Raw genomic sequence first — 26,101 nt, 5'->3', positions numbered from 1 at the left:
ATTTGCAAGGCACGCCGGCGCCGCTTATCCCTCAGACTGTCCTACCTGGAGCAGGAGGTCCTGAACTATAAGAACTTGGTGGAGGGCCTCCGCTTCGAACATGCCACCCTCCGGAAGGAGCATGATGCCCTGGCTGCTAAAGTCAACAGCACCCTACCGTAGTGTCCCTTGCCCCTTGTGGAAGAGGAACGCCACTCACCTCAACTGGGCGGTGCCTGAGTGGGGATACCATGACCACTAACCCTCCTGCGTCTCTGACGACCAGGGATCCTTCTCTCTTTTTTCCCCTACAGGAACCGTACCAGGTGACTGGACAAAGACCCTACCCGGAGGCGGAGAATCCAGAGCACCCAGAACCCGGAAGTGCTGAACCGGAAGCAGCCTGCCGGGAATCCGGAAGTCCCGCCCCCTACCACGGACAGAGAAGTATAAAAACCGGCGACGAAGAGAGGAGGGCGTTCCAGATAGCCAACTCGTGGCAGGAGACAGCGCGTAGTGAACCAGTGAAGGAGAGCGGACAGGGTGAGAGGATCGAAGACGGAGAGTTGGAGGATGTCTGGACCGAGGAGTGGTGGAGTCCTCTGGAGGTGGCTGGAGAGCGGCCGTAACTCGCTGGAGAGTTACGGCGGGGCACGTGAGTACCTTGTTACCGTCTCCGTGTCCCCTTGTAAATAACTGTAAATACTTGTATAGAGATAGAACACACTGATAGATCACCCTTGCACTGTATATAGATTTAGTAGAGTCACTGCACCTATAACTTGTACCATAGTCCTTACACCCCGGCCACTCACGAGAGCACGTCTCTTCTACCCCTTTCCACATCTCTTCCCCCTCCGTCTAACCCTTCCCGGCCATTCCCCTCCTCACGGTCATCTCTGTCCCCTCACGACCCTGGTGCTGGTACTGGTACTCCAGAAGTCCGAGCTGGAAAGGACTAAACCCCTGCCTCTCTGTTTCCCTCCGAGGTTACTCTGACGCATCCCCGGAAGACCTGAAGGCGTCCGGAAGATCCATCGGCCGGCGGATACCTGGGAACAGACTACAGCTTCACACCATGAACTCTGTACTTACTCTGTTTGTCCCTTAGAACAATAAACACAGCTACCATAGCCAAGTATATACGGCCTCCACGCCTGTTATTCCGGTCCACACCAACCCCCAGTCCACACTTGGTGTCAGAAGTGGGATCCGGAAGCATGGAGGCCGCCGTGAAGCAACTCGCAGAAAGCCAAGAACTCCTCGGGAAGATGATGGAGCTTTTTCTCAAAACGGCCGAGGACTATCGAGGCCAACTGCATGATGTCCTGAAAGACCAGGGCTCCGCACAAGACCGAGCCCTTGGAAAACTAGTCGACGTCATGGGTCAATCGAGGCCAGCGACTGTATTACCCTCTGTGGTTTTGCAAAAATACGTTCCGGGAGAAGACCCGGACTTCTTTTTTACGAACTTCGAGCACCTGGCCCAGGCGGCTGCTTGGCCGGTTGATCGCTGGAGCCACTACCTGGGTCCTCTGCTGACGGGTGAACTACAGGCGGCATTTCAACAGGCCAATATACAAGGGCAGACCCCGTATCAGGACATCAAAACCTGTATCCTCGAGAGGCTCGGGATTGACGACGAGACCTACAGAGTACGGCTGCGACAGGCCCGTGAAGGGCCTCAAGAAACTCCCAAATTGTCATTCCGCATCCAAGACCTAACCAACCGCTGGTTGAAGCCTGCTACGTCCACCAAAGATGAGATCCTGTCCAAGATCTACTTGGAACAATTCCTAGCCTCCCTACACCCCGCCACACAGAAATGGGTCCATCAGCACTCCCGACTCACTCTAGACACTGCTGTCGATATTGCAAGTGCCTTCAGCCGTGCTCAAGACTTCCAGAAAAAGGACGAACATCCTACACGGATAACCCATGGAAGTCATCCTCGAACCCCGAGGCCGGTGGTTCCCCGAAAACCTGAACCTGTCCCTTTGTTTCTGTTTCCAGTGACCCCAAGACCAAGTCTTCCAGGTCCGTAGTGCTACCACTGTGGAGGATACGGACATATAGCCCGGTTCTGTCCCCAGAAGGAGGAGCCTATGGAGGTCGGACTGGCTAGGAACTATGTGTGTCTCACCACGGATGCCAGTCCTCCTCCTTTCCGGTGTCCAGTGAAGATTGATGGACATCCTATGATGGCCCTAGCCGATTCCGGTTGCCGACAAAGCGTATTAAGGCCGCAGGAAATGCCCAGACCTATGGGGCCTATGACTGGCACTGTGAATATCCAATGTGTACACGGTGATACCAAGAGATATCCCACCACACGTGTACAGGTACAACACACCTCAGGAGAAAGAAGCCCCCTTACTGTCGGCCTGGTACCCAACCTGCCGGAACAGGTTATCCTGGGTAGCGATTATAATGGGCCGCCCCGTTTGTTACATGACGCTAAAAACTCCTTGGAAAGATGGAGGTCCGAGGCTCCCTTTTCCCGAAACCCTCCTCCCGTGGAACCAACAAACAAAGTCCAGAAGACAAGAGGGCAAAAGAAGAAAGAAAAAAGGACACACACCACAGCCTATCCTGTTCAGGTGGACCAACATCCATGGGAGACTGATCGGGAGTTCTGTGCGGCCCAACAAGAGGACCCAGTACTACAAGACGCCTGGGGGCGGGCCCTGGAAAATGAGGATCCCTTGCACGTATGTCCTTATTTCTTTAAACGGAACGGTCTGTTGTATAGGAAAGGCGGACCCCAACAAGACCCTCAGTTACTCGTTCCCGGTCCCTTTCGCGAGAAAGTACTGTTCCTGGCCCATAGCCATTTGTTAGGGGGTCATTTCGGGGACGACAAAACAGGACAAACTATACTGGACAAGTTCTACTGGCCTGGAGTATACAAACAAGTGAGCCAATACTGCAAAGAGTGTCCTATATGTCAGAAGAACAGTCGATACCGACCCCCAAGGGCCCCCCTTCAGCCGCTCCCTCTTATTGATGTCCCTTTCAGTAGGGTTGGGATGGACCTGATAGGCCCCATGCTACCCTCAAAGAGTGGATGTCGGTATGCTCTCGTTCTGGCGGATTATGCCACCCGGTTTCCTGAGGCTGTTCCGTTAAAACACCCAACCACGCAGAACATAGCGAGAGCCCTGGTAACCATCTTCACCCGGGTGGGTTTTCCCCGGGAGATATTGACGGACCAGGGCACCCCGTTTGTTTCTTCTCTTATGCGCCGGGTGTGTTCCCAACTGGGCATTAAACAAATTAGGACCTCTGCCTACCACCCCCAGACCGACGGCCTTGTGGAGCGGTATAACGCTACCCTGAAGACCACCCTCAAGAAGTTGTTGGGTCTAGAAAGCCATAGCTGGGAGGAAATGCTTCCTTTGGCTCTGTTTGCTATCCGTTGTAAAGTCCAGAGCAGTACCGGGTATTTTCCCTATGAACTCCTCTATGGAAGGGCCCCTAGAACACTCCTGGATATGGCCCGCGAGGCTTGGGAAGCCGAGCCTGATCGTACCCGGCCTCTGCCTGAATATGTTGCCAACCTCAAGACTCACCTGGGTCAAATCAGGGAAATAGTGAGGAAAAATCTGTTGACCGCCCAGGCCACGCAAAAACGACAATACGACCGAAGAGCCAAGCCCAGAACCTTCGTTCCCGGAGACCTGGTACTGCTTCTCCTACCCTCTTCAGACCACAAACTTTTAGGACAGTGGCAAGGGCCAAATCCAGTAACGAGACAGGTGACCCCTGTCACATATGAAATCGAATTGGACCACACCCGCAACCAGATACAAATCTACCACATCAATCTTCTAAAGAAGTGGGAGGGCCCCCAACCAGTATTATCCAGCTTGACAGACCCAAAGACCCCACTCTTTGAAGATTGTGTGGACCCAGAACTACCCACGAACAAACGAGAAGACCTCAGGACTGTCTTGTCACCCTTGCAGATGGTGTTTTCCACTCTACCTGGGCACACCACGGTCATCGAACATGCAATACATACAGATCCCGGAAAGATCGTGAGACAACGCCCCTATCGGATCCCAGAAGCACGCCGGAAAGTCATTCAAGAGGAAACCAAACAAATGTTGCAAATGGGCATCATCGAGCCATCGATCAGTTGCTGGAACTCCCCTATCGTTCTTGTCCCCAAACCCGATGGCTCCACGAGATTTTGTATCGACTTTCGCGAAGTCAATAAAGTCTCGAGTTTTGACACCTATCCGTTGCCAAGAGTTGACGAGATGATAGAACGCATCGGACGAGCCCGCTACATTAGCACGCTGGATCTCTGCAAGGGATACTGGCAGATCCCCCTGAAGAGCGAAGATAAAAAGAAAACAGCGTTTTCCACAAACGACGGACTGTTCCAATTTAGAGTCATGCCCTTCGGGCTACATGGGGCCCCAGCGACTTTTCAACAGGCCATGAACATAGTCCTGCAACCTCATGCCCAATACGCAGGAGCGTATCTTGACGATATAGTCATTTATAGCAATGACTGGCCAGAGCACCTGTCCCACCTGAAACGAGTGATCACCTCTCTGGGAGAATATGGGTTCACTATTAACCCCGCTAAAACCACTCTAGCTGCGCAGTTAGTAAAATACCTAGGCTACCTCCTTGGGGAGGGTGTCATCCGACCTCAAGACAACAAAATAAAGGCCATCCAGTCGATTCCATTCCCCCAAACCAAAAAGGACCTCCGTGCCTTCCTTGGGCTCTTAGGGTATTATCGGAGGTTCATCCCCAAATTTTCTCAAATTGCAGTACCCTTGACAGATCTCCTAAAGAAAAACACTCGAACAGAGACCTTGTTGCAACATCCCTCTCCGCAGATGTGGAAGGCCTTTCAGGACCTCAAGCAAGCACTAGTGTCAGAGCCAGTTCTGATCAGCCCCGATTATACGCAGCCCATTATCCTGCAAACAGACGCCTCAGAACAGGGATTGGGAGCAGTCCTCTCCCAAAAAGACCAGGCAGGAATTGAGAGGCCTATCCTATATCTCAGCAGGAAACTCTTCCCTCGTGAAATGAATTACGCGGTAGTCGAGAAGGAAGCTCTAGCCATAAAATGGGCCGTAGAGAGCCTGCGTTATTATCTAGAGGGGCGGGAGTTTCTTCTGTACATGGATCATGCTCCCCTAGAATGGATGGCACGCAATAGGGGTCATAATGATAGGGTGCTTCGGTGGTTTCTCTCCCTGCAGCCCTACAGATTCCAAACCTTACATAGGAAGGGGGTTGAACAGGGCAACGCAGACTATCTGTCTAGATATCCCCCACCGACCTCCCCCACAAGAAAGAAGGCTAGGGAAAGGGGATGTGGAAGAGGAACGCCACTCACCTCAACTGGGCGGCGCCCGAGTGGGGATACCATGACCACTAACCCTCCTGCGTCTCTGACGGCCAGGGATCCTTCTCTCTTTTTTCCCCTACAGGAACCCGACCAGGTGACTGGACAAAGACCCTACCCGGAGGCGGAGAATCCAGAGCACCCAGAACCCGGAAGTGCCGTACCGGAAGCAGCCTGCCGGGAATCCGGAAGTCCCGCCCCCTACCACGGACCGAGAAGTATAAAAACCGGCGACAAAGAGAGGAGGGCGTTCCAGATAGCCGACTCGTGGCAGGAGACAGCGCGTAGTGAACTAGTGAAGGAGAGCGGACGGGGTGAGAGGATCGAAGACGGAGAGTTGGAGGACGTCTGGACCGAGGAGTGGTGGAGTCCTCTGGAGGTGGCTGGAGAGCGGCCGTAACTCGCTGGAGAGTTACGGCGGGGCATGTGAGTACCTTGTTACCGTCTCCGTGTCCCCTTGTAAATAACTGTAAATACTTGTATAGAGATAGAACACACTGATAGATCACCCTTGCACTGTATATAGATTTAGTAGAGTCACTGCACCTATAACTTGTACCATAGTCCTTACACCCCGGCCACTCACGAGAGCACGTCTCTTCTACCCCTTCCCACATCTCTTCCCCCTCCGTCTAACCCTTCCCGTCCATTCCCCTCCTCACGGTCATCTCTGTCCCCTCACGACCTTGGTGCTGGTATTGGTACTCCAGAAGTCTGAGCTGGAAAGGACTAAACCCCTGCCTCTCTGTTTCCCTCCGAGGTTACTCTGACGCATCCTCGGAAGACCTGAAGACGTCCGGAAGATCCATCGGCCGGCGGATACCTGGGAACAGACTACAGCTTCACACCTTGAACTCTGTACTTACTCCGTTTGTCCCTCAGAACAATAAAAACAGCTACCATAGCCAAGCAAATACGGCCTCCACGCCTGTTATTCCTGTCCACACCAACCCCTAGTCCACACCCCTTTTTTAGAGACTTTTGGGGGGTGGGAATTGGGAGTTGGGTTTTTTGGGGACTTTTGAAGGACAATCGTTGGGGTTAGGGAGGGTCTTGCGGGAGAATATTTTGTTAGGGCTATAAAAATATACTTTTTGAAACTTTATCTGACCATGCCTGTTTTTTACTGCTTTTGAGTCTGGTTGGTGGGGGTTTAACAGTAAGTTTGTTTTCCTGAATAGTCCTAGGACTTTAGTAGTACTACCGTCAATCTCTCGTCTCTCCTAATACTCCATTATACTACCTCCAACCAAACGCTTACCTTACCTGTAATTTCTGTTTGAAAGTAGGGCTAGGCCCAGGGCTGGCTCCATGGGAAATGGCGATTAAGGTTGCAATCCAGGGCGGCTGAAATTTCCTCCTCATTGCGGTGGTACTAGTGGTGTGACACAGTGGCAGTTGCATGGCTATGGAAAAAAAGAAAATGAAACCTGGTTTGTCCTTACTGAAGCATTACAACGGTACGATAGAGAATATAGCAGGTGACAGTACACCAGACTACAACAGTGCCACAATGTAGCCTAACAAATGGAAAAGTATTGATAGTGTAACTTGTACTTGTGTAGGATTTCTTTGACATTGGCTACTACTACAAGAAATAGTACTGAAGCTGAGTAAGTCTAGAATATATCCTCGGATTCCTTCACCAGCCTGTTGCTATGACCTTATCTTCCCCAGCAAGTGTGTGGAATTATTGATGTAATTTAGTCACACATCAAGCAAAACCACACAACCCGGGGGAAGAGGGTTAGAGTTTGTAAAATGGATGGGAATGGGGGTTTCTTTTTGGGTAGGTTTTGATGAGAGAAAAAAAAAAAGCACAGCATGGACAAACAATAATTGAACATAAAGAAATTTTTGGGTACAAAGCTAACCATAAATCTTTTACGTGACATAAAGGAAGTGCATGCACTACTGAATGCATTGTTACAGAAAAGTAAGTAGTACTTTCGACAACCCTGAATGACAGAATGCGACAGTACAGGGCTACATTAAATTAGGTTTAAAAAATAGCCGAAGTAAAACCTATAGAATGGCTGTAGGGATCAATTTAGAAGCAGAGAGAGATCCAAGAAATGCAGTCACACACACTCATTGAAGAAAAGAATGGATACTGTATCTGTATTGTTGTAGTTGTCCTGTTGAATTTGGTAAGTAAGTTGCATGCAGCAAACAATTCCTCTTATTAGCGGCACTCCTCCATTCCAGCTGACGCTTCATCCATCAATGTTGGTGACCAGAAGACACCCTGTCCACTGCCTGCCTGGCGGATGCTGAATTGCGGCTCGCTAATGTGAAGCCTGACTCCATCCTTTTTTCCCCATTGCACAGACTGAAACCCGGCCTGTAATTATTGAACGAAAAACAGCACTGATAAATAAATATAAGGTAAGTACGCTGTGTAGTGCAAAAAGTCACACTTTGATTTTCCTAATAGACAGTACAACATTTTTGAAAGTGCGTACTCTGTCTGAGTCACCTTTTGAAGGATGAATGAGTATGGGCAAATTAATTTAGCGGATAATTCCCCTCAAGCTAGGTGTACTGTAAACTGTGTTTTAGAACAAAATTAGACCTTCCCAGCAGTGCTTCCACCCAGACGCTTACTAAAGCCAGTTGCAAAAATGTAGAAGACCCCCAATCAGATCTCAAAAAACGAGGCCTAGCAGAAAACTGGTGACAAAACGTACTTCGAAAGTAAAAGTAGGCCCAAATACCCCCTTACCCACCGTGGATTGTATTCAAACCACTTGCAAGCAAGCAAAAGTATCCATAGCCAGCATCGCTCCAAGACTTGAAAACCCCCCTACCCAAACACATGCAATAGAAATACTGCTAACCCTAACGAGCCCTAAGTTAAGAATAGTGGCAGAGGCTTTCTTCAACTATGCCAAATCCCCCCTTTCCCACCATGGATTTTCTGCAAATGACATGCAACCAAAATTGCACATTCTCACGAGTGCTCTAAGACCTCAGAACTCAGTTGCAAAAATCTAGAACACCCCAAAACACATGCACTCCTGCTGCTAGGGCTAACCCTAACGAACCCTAAGTTACAAAAAGTGCCAAAAGGCTTTTCCTTATGGATTTTGTCCCAACCACTTCTATCCGGTATTAGACCTTCCCAGGAATGCCCCAAGACCCGCCAACCCACCCGCCAAAAAGCACAACACCCCCAAACAGCCCAAAAGCAAAATCTCATACTTACAATATTTCTTGGCCTTCGTTCCAAACGCGCTGTGCAGCTAGGTCATAACTCCAGTTTTCCACCACGGATTTCCTGAAAAGCAAATGCAATCAAGATTAGAGTGCCCCAGCAGTGCTCCCAGACCCCAAAACTCACCCACAAACAGCCGGAACCCCCCCAAAGAGCTCCTCAAAGGCAAGCAAGTCAGCAAAAACACAAAAGAATTTCCGCCTCCGATTTGGTCCAAACCACTTTTATCCGGTATTAGAGCTTCCCAGCAATGGCCCCAGAGCCGTCAACCCAGGAGAAAACGAGTAGAAGACCCCCAAACAGCCAAAGAGCAAAGGTACAATAATGGGGACTTAGTCAATTTTTTTGCCAATTTCCCAAATTACTCCGCGTGCGCTCTGCAGCTAGGCCCTAACTCCCCTCTGCCACCATGGATTTGCTTCAAACCTCTTGCAAGCTAAAGTATCCATAGCCAGCAGTGCTCCCAGACCCCGAAACCCACCCACAAACACCAGGAAGCCCCCCAAACAGGCCCCAGAAAACGCTACATTGAGCAAAATGTCAGAAATAGCACAAAAAAAACAGCGTGGATTTTGTCCCAACCACTTCTATCCGGTATTAGACCTTCCCAGGAATGCCCCAAGACCCGCCAACCCACCTGTCAAAAAGCACAACACCCCCAAACAGTCCAAAAGCAAAATCTAATACTTACAATATTTCTCGGCCTTCGGTCCAAACGCGCTGTGCAGCTAGGCCATAACTCCAGTTTTCCACCACGGATTTCCTGAAAAGCAAATGCAATCAAGATTAGAGTGTCCCAGCAGTGCTCCCAGACCCCAAAACTCACCCACAAACAGCAGGAACCCCCCAAAGAGCTCATCAAAGGCAAGCAAGTCAGCAAAAACACACAAAAATTCTGCCTCCGATTTGGTCCAAACCACTTTTATCCGGTATTAGAGCTTCTGAGCAATGGCCCCAGAGCCGTCAACCCAGGAGAAAACGAGTAGAAGACCCCCAAACAGCCAAAGAGCAAAGGTACAAAAATGGGGACTTAGTCATTTTTTTGCCAATTTCCCAAATCACTCCGCGCGCGCTCTGCAGCTAGGCCCTAACTCCCCTCTGCCACCATGGATTTGCTTCAAACCTCTTGCAAACTAAAGTATCCATAGCCAGAAGTGCTCCCAGACCCCGAAACCCACCCACAAACACCAGGAAGCCCCCCAAACAGGCCCCCGAAAACGCTACATTGAGCAAAATGTCAGAAATAGCAACAAAAAAAATCAGCGTGGATTTTGTCCCAACCACTTCTATCCGGTATTAGACCTTCCCAGGAATGCCCCAAGACCCGCCAACCCACCGCCAAAAAGCACAACACCCCCAAACAGCCCAAAAGCAAAATCTGATACTTACAATATTTCTAGGCTGTTCGGAATTCGGTTTAAACCGAATGTAAACGAGAGTACCCTACCGATTGAAAATAAGGTGACCTGGTTTAAACCGAGTGTCACTGTTTTTCTACATATTTCGAGTGTCACTGATTTTTTTTTTACATATTTGTTGCTCCGCTAGGCCACTTGAGGGAGCCAAAGGAGCACAAAAAAGAACTATCCTTGAGGAATGTCCTCCCACTGCTGCGGATTTAAGCCAACAGGGTCGCGGGACAGCAGAGAGAAGCCCACACCCACTCGCGTAGCTAGGGGGGTGCGGTAGGGGCGGTCCGCCCCAGGCGGCACTATTCTGAAGGCGGCGGCAGTCTGAAGTGCGAGCAGCGCGTCACGTGACTTCCTTCTGCTGATGCATAATGCGAGGAGGAAGTTTTAGCAGCAATGAGCGCGCTTTACACCGCGGAATTCTTTTTAAAAATGTGTTCCTGTGACTGGACCCCCGAGCCAACCCCAAGGATCACAGCGGCCTCGCAGCCCAGGGCACACCAGTGTGCAGCTTTGCTGCTGAACGCCTGAACCTGACATTAATCATGCCCGGGCGGCATGGTTTGCCCCGGGTGTCAGTGGGGCCACGAGAAGGCCTGGCCGTGCAGAATTGCCACTCGCTCGTAGAGTGAGGTAATTGTATCTCTTGATATCATCTAGTCATCTGTTAATGCTAATTATCAGCCATGTAACATGTGTTTTACAATATTTCACAGTAATCCATGTTATGCAAAGTTGAGCGTAGTTAATTTATTTAATCTTAATGCCTTTAGCTCCGACGCCTTCGGGTAAAGTCCGCGCTATATAAAAACGCATAAATAAATAAATACACATCTCCGCTGCTCACCGGGTGCAGATTTTCCGACACATTTTAACAGCTCATGAATTTTATACACACGGCCTTTTGAAACCAAACCATGAAATTGCAATTTAACTTTGTCATCCAACAAAGACATTCATGAGGCTAAAGCTATTTAACACAGGCGCGCATTTCCGCTACAACAAGCACCGTCACCTACTGTTACAGGGCGCTCCAGACAAAAAGAGAGAAGCATGTCCTTGACTCTGAAAAGAAAACAGTCCTCACAATAACTCGGCACTAGTCTGTAGCTAGCACCAGGGCCGGCGCTAGGCATGGGCAGCATGTAGGGGGCCTCGCACCTTTAAAGACTTCTGTGTTTCGAGGCCCGGGCCCGGGGCCCCCGAGAATTTAAAGGTTTTCTTTTATTACCCATTTCCCCTGCTGGCCCCTCTTGCAGGGCCTTATCGCTGTAGTTGCATGATGATGGCAGCGATTTGATAGGTACTTAAACTGCCCTTATGTGTGAAGTGCGCCCTGCCCCTGTATGAATGAAAAGCAGGATATCCTGCAGGGCGCACAACAAAGGATAGAATGACGTCCTGTCACTTGAAAACTGCTCACCTACCATGAGGGAAAACTGGGAAAGGAAGCATAGAGGTGAGAACAAAGGGGGAGGGGCAGATAGGTGTGAGTATGACAGTGAGACAAGGGGTGTAGGCAGAGGAGCAGGCACAGCATTAACAAGTGGTTGGAGCAAGGCTCTACATGTCTTAGACCCAGCAATAAATTAGATTGGACATTGAAACGGGCTCCATATCTTTTCCTATATTCATGTACTAACTTGACCTGCAAAGAAACTGGTCTAGTGTCTGCACAGTGAGGTATGACACTTTTGCAGGGTCGGACTGACCTATAGGGCAATCAAATCAGGCTGTGCCCAACGGTCTAATCTGTCAGGTCAGTACGTAGGCTGTTTTTTTGGATGTTTACAGGCCCGCTTTATGGTCATTTACTGTTGATTTTCATGATATTTTAAAACAAACATTGCTTCCAGCAAACTCAAATATATGCAGTCTTCCATACCTTACAAAATCGTATATAGCATCTCTTTACAAATTAAAAACTGATATAATTTGCAAATGCAGAAATTTTTCTAGCTGCCTAATTCACTAATGGGGGCCACTTTTATTTCGATGCTGGGGCCTATTTCCTGTCTCAGTCTGACAATGTGTGTTAGGGTAATACATGGCAACAAATTAGTTTAATTCGTTTCACAGCATATTACTCTTGTATGGTGCACACTTTGTATTGAGTTGCATCCAGGTGTTTATAACAGGCTACAATTGAGAGCTTTGTATTTGAGGCCGAATGCAGTATAACTTTTTCATTGTGCCTACCTGGGGATCAAGAAGGTGTTCAGAATGCATGATCATTCAATACATGGCCTCTCTGCAGAGAACACAGAGCAACAATACAGTATTCAAATTGCAGGTGTGATTCTGTACAAATGTGTGTGAAGGAGGCACTCATTCATTGGTCAAAAAAGTGACAAGGTACAAGTAAAATAATTTGTTGTTGTTACTCATTTATCCGAAACAGCTAACAACCATTGACAAAATCAATACTCCAGGCTGTTTTTATGTCAGTTGTTGTGTTATATTTCTGTTTTTAATCACGGAAAGCCCAGAGAGGAAACCAAGTACTGGTCAGATTGAACTCTTTGTGGAATCACAGAAATTTAGAATGCCTGTTTAGGCTGATCGGCCAGGAAATCGCCCTGGGGGTGGGGTAGCGGCCATAATCTCCAAACACTTGAATTCCACCTCTATCCCATCTATCTCCCTCCCGGGTGTTGACAATCTCATCTTCAGCTTAAACACGGAAAGCGGGGCCTTAAACTTTCTCCTTCTCTACCGTCCCCCTCAACCGATGGCAACCTTCGCGGCCACTCTGTCTGACCAGTTGATCAACCTCCTCACTTCCCATCCCAGATTCGCCCTCTTCGGCGACCTCAATTATTGGTTCAACGACATCAATGCCGGGACCCACGCCTTGGAGGTCTTCGAGGCCCTCACCAGTTTGAACCTGTCTCAACAAATTCTTTCGCCCACACATATCAAGGGCCGCATCTTAGATCAAATTTGGACCCAAAACGTCTCTTTTTCCCCTCCCCCCGTCTCACCCTGTACTTGGTCTGGTCTTTCGATGGGGTGTTTTAGTTTATTGCAAGTGTGCTCGATCTTGTGCCACTCTAAGTGTGTTCCTATGATCTACAGAGCAAGGGACCTCCTTTCGCTCCACCTCTGGTTCCCCCTCTTCCTTTGGGTGGAGTTGTACAAGGTACATTCTTGAGGCAAATTATTGGGGTCAGCTATCGGAAACAACTGGTTCACAGTGCATTAGATCCATACACAATGGAGTTACAGATGGTCCGGGTCATTCATATTCCTGAGACAGGATTTGACCCAGTGCAAGTGATTGAAGGGATGGAGGCTGGGCAATAAACTTCTCCATTCGTTTTTGACTTGCACCAACATTGCAAGCTAGAAGTCGTCAGCCATCCATGGAATTTGTGTGTCACGCCCTCACCCCGTCTTAATCAGCTGGCCCTCATACAGTGAAAGATGTCTGAAATTGTTCCATCGTTCGTTTTGCAAATTACAATTTGAATTTAGTGTATTGCACATTGGGAATTCATCTGTGCCAAGCTTGCCACTTTTAAACATGCAATTTTTGTTGTTACATCTGGCTTTTACCTGCCTCTGAGGCCTACTTTCTAAAAGATATGAGCTCTTGATGACTGATTCTGCTGATCCAGAGCATCTTTCCCATGTTGTTTGCAGAGAGTGCCTAGTTTCTGCAGTTAAGTAAGGTTATTTACGACTGCAAAGTGTCTTGACCTTGTTCATATACAGCGAGTGCTTAATGCAAAGTCCATACATAAATCAAAAGTATATCGTTTAGGGAAACGTTAAGATTGAATTAAAGACCTATTGGTGTGAGACTGAGTCAGTCGGATATCAGGCTCCTACCTTGCATGTAACTAACAATTTACCATCCGTCCACATTTTTCAGAATCACTGAAGTGGTCGAGCATTGTCGTTGTTTACCTCAATGGCCATTAAAGAACGTTCTGGCATTGTTTAGTGCAACACAGAGTGCAGGGGGCGAAGACAGACAAGAGAATGGGGAGCCGAGGTGTGAAAGGCCAAAGGGCCAGAGCAACACCAGGCCCCCTGCTGGCTCACGTGGGGGGGGGGGGGAGGGGGGAGAGGAGCTATTGTGTTCTGGCGTCTGTCTAACTGCAGCCGCACCTAAGTACTTCGCAGGTCTGTATACGACCATTTTACTTAACAAGGCTATCTTGTTTTTCACCCCTTCTTAGAGTGGGGAGCTTAGTGCCACCGGACAGAGTCCATTTTGCACAGTTAAAACTTGCAATAATGTAAGAATTTTATTGAAGGTTGTAAAGCACTTCACTCCTTTGCCCGTACACTGGTTGGATGCATCATGTAGGTTGACGGGAGATAGTAGGCCTAGGGTGACCTGGTTTCAGTGCAATTTGTTAATGGGCGTGAGAACGTCGAGGATGTCATGTATGCACTTTCTGCAAGAGTCTTGGTGGCCAGAGTTGGCAAATTGTGTACTGTCTGTTTTGGCGTTGCCAGTCTCAAGTGCCGATGTCTTGAGGGCCTTTTCACAAATGAAAGTGTACATGGGAAGGAAAGAGAGAGCGCAAATGACCAAAGATTCACTGAAGAAATATTGTATGGTGTACTACAATAAATTTGACTTGTAAAAGTTTATTTGGACCTCATATACACTGTACATAGACTGGCTATATACCATGCACCAATTAAGAAAGCAAGCAATAATAAAAGCAAAGCGTACCATAAACACCGGTAAAACACCATTTCAGTTGTTTTTTATGGCGCGAAAATGAGTAACCACTGAAAAGCACTGTTTTTTCGAGGTATTGAAATCACTGGAAAACACTGAGTAAACACCACCAGAATTTACCAAAAATAGAAACTGAAAACAGGAAAGCCTAAATATTTCTGGGCCTTCGGTCCAAACGCGCTGTGCAGCTAGGCTATAACTCCAGTTTTCCACCACGGATTTCCTGAAAAGCAAATGCAATCAAGATTAGAGTGTCCCAGCAGTGCTCCCAGACCCCGAAACCCACCCACAAACAGCCGGAACCCCCCCCCCCCCCAGAGCTCCTCAAAGGCAAGCAAGTCAGCAAAAACACAAAAAAAATTCCGCCTCCGATTTGGTCCAAACCACTTTTATCCGGTATTAGAGCTTCCCAGCAATGGCCCCAGAGCCGTCAACTCACCCGCAAAGAAGTAGAACACCCCCACAAGTGCTGAGTCTTTCTTCATTGGGCGTAAACCAGCCCTCTGCTTTGATGGAAATAGGAGTCTGGAGGAGGAGGATAGAGGAGCATGTTCTTCTGAACTTGTGAACCTGAGGAATGCAGACTGCGGCACCTTCAAATCAATAAGCAAACAAGTGAAGACAGTTCTGCTGATGGGCTTGTTTTTGTGATTAGGTGATTAAAGTTTGAATTATATTAACTGTGCACAACAAAGAAAGACAAACAAAACAGGTGATGGACCGAATGTGGATCAATGTCACACACTCACCCCAGTCCGAAGATCTGGGCCCAAATCCATCGTTTTTTTGCACTCCACACCATCCTGGGTTAGACAATGGCGATATGCAAATCAGCTCTGACCCTGTGCCTCATGGGAACAGTCCAGTCCGAACTACAAAAGCCATGTCCTTCCCAGAACGGAATCAAGCATCCGAGGACCGGACCGGTTTCGAGGTAACACCTCTCATCAGCCCGGCTAGCTTGACTCCAGTGGTGTGGAGTGCCTAGGACCCACGTCTGGGCATCCCCAGCGCACTTAGGGCGGAATATGCAAACAAAACAGGTGATGGACCGAATGTGGATCAATGTTACACACTCACCCCAGTCCAAAGAACTGGGCCCAAATCCATCGTTTTTTTGCACTCCACATCACCCTGGGTTAGACAATGGCGATATGCAAATCAGCTCTGACCCTGTGCCTCATGGGAACAGTCCAGTCCGAACTACAAAAGCCATGTCCTTCCCAGAACGGAATCAAGCATCCGAGGACCGGACCGGTTTCGAGGTAACACCTCTCATCAGCCCGGCTAGCTTGACTCCAGTGGTGTGGAGTGCCTGGGACCCACGTCTGGGCATCCCCAGCGCACTTAGGGCGGAATATGCAAACAAAACAGGTGATGGACCGAATGTGGATCAATGTCACACACTCACCCCAGTCCGAAGATCTGGGCCCAAATCCATCGTTTTTTTGCACTCCACACCACCCTGGGTTAGACAATGGCGATATGCAAATCAGCTCTGACCCTGTGCCTCATGGGAACAGTCCAGTCCGAACTACAAAAGCCATGTCCTTCCCAGAACGGAATCAAGCATCCGAGGACCGGACCGGTTTCGAGGTAACACCTCTCATCAGCCCGGCTAGCTTGACTCCAGTGGTGTGGAGTGCCTGGGACCCACGTCTGGGCATCCCCAGCGCACTTAGGGCGGAATATGCAAACAAAACAGGTGATGGACCGAATGTGGATCAATGTCACACACTCACCCCAGTCCGAAGATCTGGGCCCAAATCCATTGTTTTTTTGCACTCCACACCACCCTGGGTTAGACAATGGCGATATGCAAATCAGCTCTGACCCTGTGCCTCATGGGAACAGTCCAGTCCGAACTACAAAAGCCATGTCCTTCCCAGAACGGAATCAAGCATCCGAGGACCGGACCGGTTTCGAGGTAACACCTCTCATCAGCCCGGCTAGCTCGACTCCAGTGGTGTGGAGTGCCTGGGACCCACGTCTGGGCAAAGAAAGACAGACACACAGGAATAAAAGTGAATAAGGACGAAAAAGAAAGTTCTTGATTCATTGTCTCATTTTCAGGGCTCGGTGTCAGGGTCCACGAATAAGAATAAGGCTTCGTCATCATACTCTGCGAATTCAGGCAGGGTGAGCTCAGTGTCACCTGACAGAGAAGAAATTCCCTCATCTATGTTGCTGTCCACCTCGTCTTCATCCGGCGTGCTTTCTCGTACTCTGTAATCTGGTGGTATGAGGTGCCGATTCATCTTGATCATTGTTAACCTCTCCACATTTTTGGGCGAGAGGCGGCTCCGTTTGGAAGTTACAATGCCACCAGCAGCACTGAAAACACATTCAGAAGACACGCTTGCGAGTGGGTAAGACAAGTAGTTCAAAGCCAGGTTGGAAAGCTGTGGCCACAATTCTTTTTTCCCATGCCAATACGCCAATGGGTCAGCATTAACATAGACCTCTGTTGAGTCATTCGGATAGTCCTTCACCATCGACTCAAGGTCCTCCTCCAAGGTTCCTCCACTTTGCTTAGCTGTTGCTGTGACCTTTTGAGAACCAAACCCAAGCCGAGCTAGCCAATCCTCTTCAGCCTCCAATGTTACTGTTGTGTCTGGTGCAGATGATCCGGTTGCCGGTGTCTTTAACGGCTGAGAGGTCACTTGTGCCGCAGCCACAGGTGCAGAAGTGGATTGTTTTGACTGGGGATGGCCTGCTGATGCTGATGTACTGCCTTTTCCTTCAATTTTCTGCCGTTCTCTTTCAAACCTCTTGGCTGAGAAGGCTAGCCACTGTTTGTACTTTGTAACATCTTCATCAGCAAAAGGAAAGAATGCTCGGCCTGCCAGCGCCTTTTTGTAGCGTGGATCCAGAATAGTAGCACAAATGTAATGCTGGTTTGAGTGGATCATTTTAAGACGTTCATCACCTTGTAGGTGCTCTAATAATTTCTCCGCCAAAACAAAAGGGTCTTGGTTTTTTTCATCTTTTTGAAACACAGAGCACACCTTCTTCAGTTGGTGCTCCAGCATGTACAACAATGGGATAGCTTTTCCCAAATTATAGTCCTCCTTGCTGACTGCACGCGTGAAGACCTCAAAAGGACGAAGCATGCGTGTCAGGCTTTTAACTATGTCCCATTGCGCCGCACCCATCCTCAGGTCCTCCTTCTGAGCTGTACCCTGTGTTAAGAAATAGTGATCGAGTACCGTATACTGCTCATACAGACGCTCAAGCATGTCGAAGGTTGAGTTCCAACGTGTTGCCAACTCCTGGATGAGTGCTTTCACTGGCATTCGACGTTCATATAGCAGGCTCCTCAGATGCTTCTGGGCCTTAAAAGAATGGCTGAAATGCTTGCACATTTTTCGGCAGGTGCCACTACCCTGTACGCTGCACTGTCTTTATCACTCAAGAATTTTTTGACAACCAGGTTTATACAGTGCGTCAAACACGGCACTCTGAAATAGTCACCCAGCTCCATGGCCCTAACTTAATTGGCGCCATTATCCGTGGAAACATAACCAATCTGGCGTTTTTTTGGGGACAGCCAGTCAAGGACCTTTGTGTTAAACTCATCCAAAATGTTTTCTGCTGTGTGACGTTTTTCTCCAAACCAAACATGGCTAGTGTTGCATGTTTCCGAGCAGCTTTAAAAACTTGGTCAGGGTCAACACCTGTGTTTAGCTTTGCTTTAACCCCTGAAAAAGAGACCCAGTGTGCAGTGATGCATATGTAATCAGCGCCTGCGCCACTGGTCCACATGTATGTTGTCAGATGTATAGTGTGAACAGCACTCTTCTGCAAAGCTGCCCCAATCACCTCCAGAACATCTTCATGTAGTGCTGGAATCGCAACTCGGGCAAAATAGAACCGGCTAGGAACCTTCCATTTAGGGCAGAGCGCTGCCACTAATTCTAGAAAACCAACCCCTTCTACAAAAGAAAAAGGGAAAAGGTCCAGAGCTAGCAATTTAGCCAGCTTAGTGTTATACAGACGCGTCAGTGGGTGGTTGCGTTCATATTGCGCTTCTGTAAACAACATCTTTTTAATGTTGCCCTGGACCAAGCATTTACGGGATAATGATGATGATGATATCTTCGACCCAGTTACTCTCGCTGATGAACTTTTTCGCATTGGTGTCTCACTCTCTCCCACACTCTTAGTGTGGCTCACATGGGGTGTGCTGCTGACAGGGGTACTGGGTGTAAGAGAAGTGTTTGACACGTCTTCTTCCTCCTCGTCATCATCAGATGAAAAATCAACGTTTTCATTACGTGCAATTAGGGCTTCCTTGATCGCCTGTAGGTGCGCAAACCATTGGACAGGGTGCTGTCTCTTAAGATGACCTCTCTGGCCTCCGGTACCATAGTTGGTACCAAACTTACCACGACTAACTGCAACCTTACAAATGCTACAAATGGCGAAGTTTTCCCTTTTTGGGCAAACACTAAAGAAGTCCCAAGCTGGGGACTTGAATTGTCTGTGGGGGCCGGAGGAGGCGGCGATACTGGTGGCGGTGGTCTTGCTGCTAATGCCAGATGAAGTGGAGGATGTGGATTGCCGAACTTTAGTACGTTGTGCACTTTCACCACCACTAATTGAGGTCGAGGTGGATGGAGGTCCCTTCTTGCGAGGAAGAAATATGGAAGCGGTAGGTGTTGGTGTACTAGTTAACTCCAATGATTGTTGTGTTTCCATTGCCTCCTCGTCGACATCATCATCACGCTCAGCAGCTTCTCGGGCTAGGGTCAAAATGTCTCTTTGTTGCATGCCCGCTGGGGCTGCAGTGACCTTTATGATGACTGGATTGTCGTCGTGAGAGGCTTCATCAGCAGCAGTATCCGCCACTTCTTGTTGAGCCTCATCACACTCCATAACTATGAGTTTTTCGACGACCTTCCTTTTACGCTTAAGTACCTTTGTCAGATCATGGTGTGCCTCACTCTCAGACGGCCGTTTTGGTTCCCAATCTTCATCCAGATCATCAGAAGGAGGTGGGCTTGAAGAAGATGTAGACACCCCCCTTGATCTTTTCCTTGCTAGAGATGTGGAAGACAATGAATGATCATCAGGAGGAGTGGCTTCCTCAAATGATACCTCGGCTTGACTGTCGATTTCCTGATGTGCCCCTACTTCGGGAGGATCAACTACTATGGGCACTTGTGACCCTCCATGCACCTCTGCTTGCGCATCTCCTTGCGCTGCCTCTCCTTCCACATGTACTTGGGCTTGTACTTGCACATGTGGTTGTTGTTGCGGCTGTGGTTGTTCACACTTGTCAGATGAGTTACAACAACCTGTGTTGATTCAGGGACATTGCTGCTACTTTCTTGCGATGAGCCAACATCACTGGTCGATGGTGATTGAAGAAGTACACTGACTGCCTCTGCAGCACTCAAGGCCTTGGACTTAAGTTGGCGTGGTGGTGGTGGTGGCGGCACTGAGCCCAATGGAGCGGGGGTGCAGATCCCGCTGCAGGCGTACTTTTTTTTTTACTCCCAAAAAACGTGGCGGCCGGCACACCAGCCTCCTTGGTAACTTGCTTCTTCTGCTCCTTACTGGCAACTTTCTTGCTAGAGGAGCTACGGGGAACTCTTTTGGGGGCCATCTTCTTCAGAGCAGGTCAAAACAGAAGGCCGCAGTTGCACGAGTTGCAGAGTTGTCTGTGGCCAGACGTGACGTCGCGTGACGTTATGCTGCACACACACACTGCTGCAGGACTTCTGCCTGGCACTGGTGGTTCTCTTGAGTCTTGTGCACCTAAAAGCAATGGAAGACAGAGGAACATCAGTTCAGTTATACACCCCAAAAAAATCAAAAAACACAGAAAAATCTGCACAATCCCATGCCCTCCATGATGTTTAAATTCAAGACACCCCACAGAAAGACTAGGCACATGCACCACTCACTATCCCTGGTGAAAAGGCCATAACAACAGGCCAAAAAAACGAAAATCACAGAAAAATCAGCACAATCCCAAACCATCCAGGCCCTCCATGATGTTTAAATTCAAGACACCCCACAGAAAGACTAGGCCCATGCAACACTCACTACCCCTGGGCATAAAGGTTGAAAAGTAGGAATAATGGTTGCAGGCCTAACAACACTGACTGCATTCAAAATGGCCACTTGCCTCCCAGCACATGGCCTGCCTGTACCAGCACTCAAAATGGCCCCCACCCACATGGCCTGTCCCCATGAACACCCCAAAAAATCAAAAAACACAGAAAAATCATCAGCACAATCCCAAGCCATCCAGGCCCTCCATGATGTTTAAATTCAAGACACCCCACAGAAAGACTAGGCCCATGCATCACTCACTACCCCTGGTGAAAAGGCCACAACAACAGGCCAAAAAAACGAAAACAACAGAAAAATCAGCACAATCCCAAACCATACAGGCCCTCCATGATGTTTAAATTCAAGACACCCCACAGAAAGACTAGGCCCATGCAACACTCACTACCCCTGGTGAAAAGGCCACAACAACAGGCCAAAAAAACGAAAATCACAGAAAAATCAGCACAATCCCAAACCATCCAGGCCCTCCATGATGTTTAAATTCAAGACACCCCACAGAAAGACTAGGCCCATGCAACACTCACTATCCCTGGGCATAAAGGTTGAAAACTAGGCAAAATGGTTGCAGGCCTAACAACACTGACTGCATTCAAAATGGCCACTTGCCTCCCAGCACATGGCCTGCCTGTACCAGCACTCAAAATGGCCCCCACCCACATGGCCTGTCCCCATGAACACCCCAAAAAATCAAAAAACACAGAAAAATCAGCACAATCCCAAGCCATCCAGGCCCTCCATGATGTTTAAATTCAAGACACCCCACAGAAAGACTAGGCCCATGCAACACTCACTACCCCTGGTGAAAAGGCCACAACAACAGGCCAAAAAAACGAAAACCACAGAAAAATCAGCACAATCCCAAACCATACAGGCCCTCTATGATGTTTAAATTCAAGACACTCCACAGAAAGACTAGGCCCATGCAACACTCACTACCCCTGGTGAAAAGGCCACAACAACAGGCCAAAAAAACGAAAATCACAGAAAAATCAGCACAATCACAAACCATCCAGGCCCTTCAATGATGTTTAAATTCTAGACACCCCACAGAAAGACTAGGCCCATGCAACACTCACTACCCCTGGGCATAAAGGTTGAAAACTAGGCAAAATGGTTGCAGGCCTAACAACACTGACTGCATTCAAAATGGCCACTTGCCTCCCAGCACATGGCCTGCCTGTACCAGCACTCAAAATGGCCCCCACCCACATGGCCTGTCCCCATGAACACCCCAAAAAATCGAAAAACACAGAAAAATCAGCACAATCCCAAACCATCCAGGCCCTCCATGATGTTTAAATTCAAGACACCCCACGGAAAGACTAGGCCCATGCAACACTCACTACCCCTGGTGAAAAGGCCACAACAACAGGCCAAAAAAACGAAAACCACAGAAAAATCAGCACAATCCCAAACCATCCAGGCCCTCCATGATGTTTAAATTCAAGACACCCCACAGAAAGACTAGGCCCATGCAACACTCACTACTCCTGGGCCTAAAGGTTGAAAACTAGGCAAAATGGTTGCAGGCCTAACAACACTGACTGCATTCAAAATGGCCACTTGCCTCCCAGCACATGGCCTGCCTGTACCAGCACTCAAAATGGCCCCCACCCACATGGCCTGTCCCCATGAACACCCCAAAAAATCGAAAAACACAGAAGAATCAGCACAATCCCAAACCATCCAGGCCCTCCATGATGTTTAAATTCAAGACACCCCACAGAAAGACTAGGCCCGTGCAACACTCACTACCCCTGGTGAAAAGGCCACAACAACAGGCCAAAAAAATGAAAATCACAGAAAAATCAGCACAATCACAAACCATCCAGGCCCTCCATGATGTTTAAATTCAAGACACCCCACAGAAAGACTTCGCCCATTCAACACTCACTACCCCTGGTTAAAAGGCCACAACAACAGGCCAAAAAAACGAAAATCACAGAAAAATCAGCACAATCCCAAACCATACAGGCCCTCCATGATGTTTAAATTCAAGACACCCCACAGAAAGACTAGGCCCATGCAACACTCACTACCCCTGGTGAAAAGGCCACAACAACAGGCCAAAAAAACGAAAACCACAGAAAAATCTGCACAATCACAAACCATCCAAGCCCTCCATGATGTTTAAATTCAAGACACCCCACAGAAAGACTAGGCACATGCAACACGCACTACCCCTGGGCATAAAGGTTGAAAAGTAGGCAAAATGGTTGCAGGCCTAACAACACTGACTGCATTCAAAATGGCCACTTGCCTCCCAGCACTTGGCCTGCCTGTACCAGCACTCAAAATGGCCCCCACCCACATGGCCTGTCCCCATGAACACCCCAAAAAATCGACAAACACAGAAAAATCAGCACAATCCCAAACCATCCAGGCCCTCCATGATGTTTAAATTCAAGACAACCCACAGAAAGACTAGGCCCGTGCAACACTCACTACCCCTGGTGAAAAGGCCACAACAACAGGCCAAAAAAACAAAAATCACAGAAAAATCAGCACAATCACAAACCATCCAGGCCCTCCATGATGTTTAAATTCAAGACACCCCACAGAAAGACTAGGCCCATGCAACACTCACTACCCCTGGTAAAAAGGCCACAACAACAGGCCAAAAAAAATGAAAATCACAGAAAAATCAGCACAATCCCAAGCCATCCAGCCCCTCCATGATGTTTAAATTCAAAACACCCCACAGAAAGACTCAGTGCACCCACCACTGAGTACCCCTGGGCAAAAGGCCCCAAAACAGCCCAAAAATTGAAAATTCCAAAATTGTAGTTGCAGCAACTGTAATGCCCCAAACAAACTTACTTGTGAAATTTCTAACCCAAAAGTGATCCAAAGAAAGTCAAAAAGGCCTCAAATCCAAATATCCAGCAGCATCCACAAAAAGTAATCCTTCCAGCTCCAGATCCAAATGAAAAGTGACCAGGAGATGGACAAAGCACTGGGAGGAGTCTGCTGGACAGGAACAGGAAGTTGAAGACTGTGGGGCACTTCCTTCCTCCCACCCCCCCTCCCCAAAATGGACTCCTCGCAAAAAAAGTGCAGGCAAATGTCAACCTGAGGAGTTATTCAGATAAAAATCATCATTTCCAGAAGGTTTATGCTGCTTGCTGGTGGATTTCTTGTGCAGAATTGCAAATTTTGTATTTTCGCGAGTGCGAGATTGTTGCTGCTCGCCGCATCTACAAGCTCGCAATTGCGAAGTCCCGAGATACGTGATCACGGCGTACTCGCGTTGACAAACTCTCGCTGTGCAAGTTGGCAAGCAGCGATTACGTAATCGCGCTCGCCAAATTCCCGCGGGATCCCGCAGCAAGATCCAAAATGGCGCAGCACTCGCAAAATATCAAGAAAAACAACTCGGCAAACGCTGAATGACGGTAAGTAAACGCAAAAGTGTATCAACAAGAAAAAAAAATCCACTGCGTGCGAATTTGCGGATTTTCGGTAAATTTGTGAGCGTTCGCGGATTGCGAATTTACTGAAAATCCGCAAAATCCGCAAGCGTAACGGATATTCTGCCCATGCTTAATTCAGCGTTTGCCGAGTTGTTTTTCTCGATATTTTGCGAGTGCTGCGCCATTTTGGATCTTGCTGCGGGATCCCGCGGGAGTTTGGCGACGCATCGCGAGAGTTCGCAATTGCGAACATGTAGGTGCGGTGGCAGCAACAATCTTGCACTCGGGAAATTACAAAATTTGCAATTCTGCACAAGAAATCCACTAGCAAGCAGCATAGACCTTCTGAAAATGATGCACTTTTTTGGATTTGAGGCCTTTTGACTTTCTTTGGATCACTTTTGGATTAGAAATCAACTTTCACAAGTAAGTTTGTTTGGGGCATTACAGTTGCTGTTCTGCCGAAAAACAAGTTTTGCAAAACTGAAAGCACTCAGCAGGTGCAAAAGTTCACTCATCATTAGTAACCATTCCCTGTAGTACTTCCTGAGGGGCCCCTCCAGAGTTCAGTTGCCTATGTTTGTTTGGGGCATTACAGTTGCTGTTCTGCAGAAAAACAAGTTTTGCAAAACTGAAAGCACTCAGCAGGTGCAAAAGTTCAACCTCATCATTAGTAATAGTAACAATTCCCTGTAGTGCTTCCTGACTGGGGCCCCTCCAGAGTTCAGTTGCTAGTTGCAACAATTGTATGACCCTTCTCTGACCATCACAGCAGGCTCATAGAATAGCTACAAGTAGGCCACAAAGGTCCTGGAAAAAAATTGCACTGCAACACAAAGCAAATTACAGATAAGGAAGCAGGTGCCAGACTGGAATTTTAAAACAGTGACACATTAATAAATCACCCCCAAATTAATTCATGTCAGTTGAAGCAGGGCAGGTGTGCTTGCTTTTCCCCCCAATAATCTACAGTGATGATGAACCAGAGGGTGGCATTGATGTACCAGAGGGTGGCATGGGTAAAACAGAGGGTGGCAGTGTGAAACAGAGGGTGCTGGGAACCTGTGATGATGAACCAGACGTAGAAACAACATAGTCGCGACCGTTGCAAGCCGACAAGTAAGTTCGCAATTGCAAACTGGTACAAAACCCTCGCGAACTGGCAGAAACCCTTTCGAACACAAAAAAAAAAAATCCGCAAATTTGCGAGAATTCGCGGATTTTGCGGATTGCGAGTTAGCAAATACGCAAATTCGCGAACGCCAGATTCACAAAATTCGCCCATGCTTAGTGTGAAGTATTTAGATAGCTCTGTCATACACCCCTTCCTTAGCAGCAGTATGTATACCCTTGAGATAGAAGAATGTCTCACTCACAACTTCCCATTTCCCTCCAGTATTGCAGATTATTTAAATTCTAGCAGGTTGCTACATAAAATATTTGGTACTCCGAATAAACTATAATCTAGCCTGTCTTCAGTCTGAGTTCAGCCTTCTTAGATGCCTGTCCTCCAGTGAGAGAGGGTTTCATGTGAGGCCTAAATAATGACTTTGACAATGTTACAAAAATATATATTTTGTATTATTCTTACGACTTCTCCTTGTCTAACCAACAAATTCAAAGTCATGTCAGACCATCTACATCGTTACATCAGCAACTCTATTTACAGCTTCTACAAACATTTGGTCCTCAGGTTTATTCATCAAAGTCTCACTGTGCCATTTATCATCCTGTGATGCAGAGGGCATAGAATCTCCCAAATACTTATGGAAAATATCTGGTAATATAATTTCTGTCAAGATGGAAGTAATATGAATTACATTATAGTGGACATGATCACTGTTCCCTCTAGGGCGCGCGCGCGCACATCCCCTAACGTCAGCGAGCACCACCTCGCGTGGAGCGCGCACACAGGACATC

Source organism: Lissotriton vulgaris, chromosome 7 (genome assembly GCF_964263255.1).
Source record: "Lissotriton vulgaris chromosome 7, aLisVul1.2, whole genome shotgun sequence".
NCBI classification, from domain to species: domain Eukaryota; kingdom Metazoa; phylum Chordata; class Amphibia; order Caudata; family Salamandridae; genus Lissotriton; species Lissotriton vulgaris.
Note: the sequence above shows the minus strand (reverse complement) of the source record.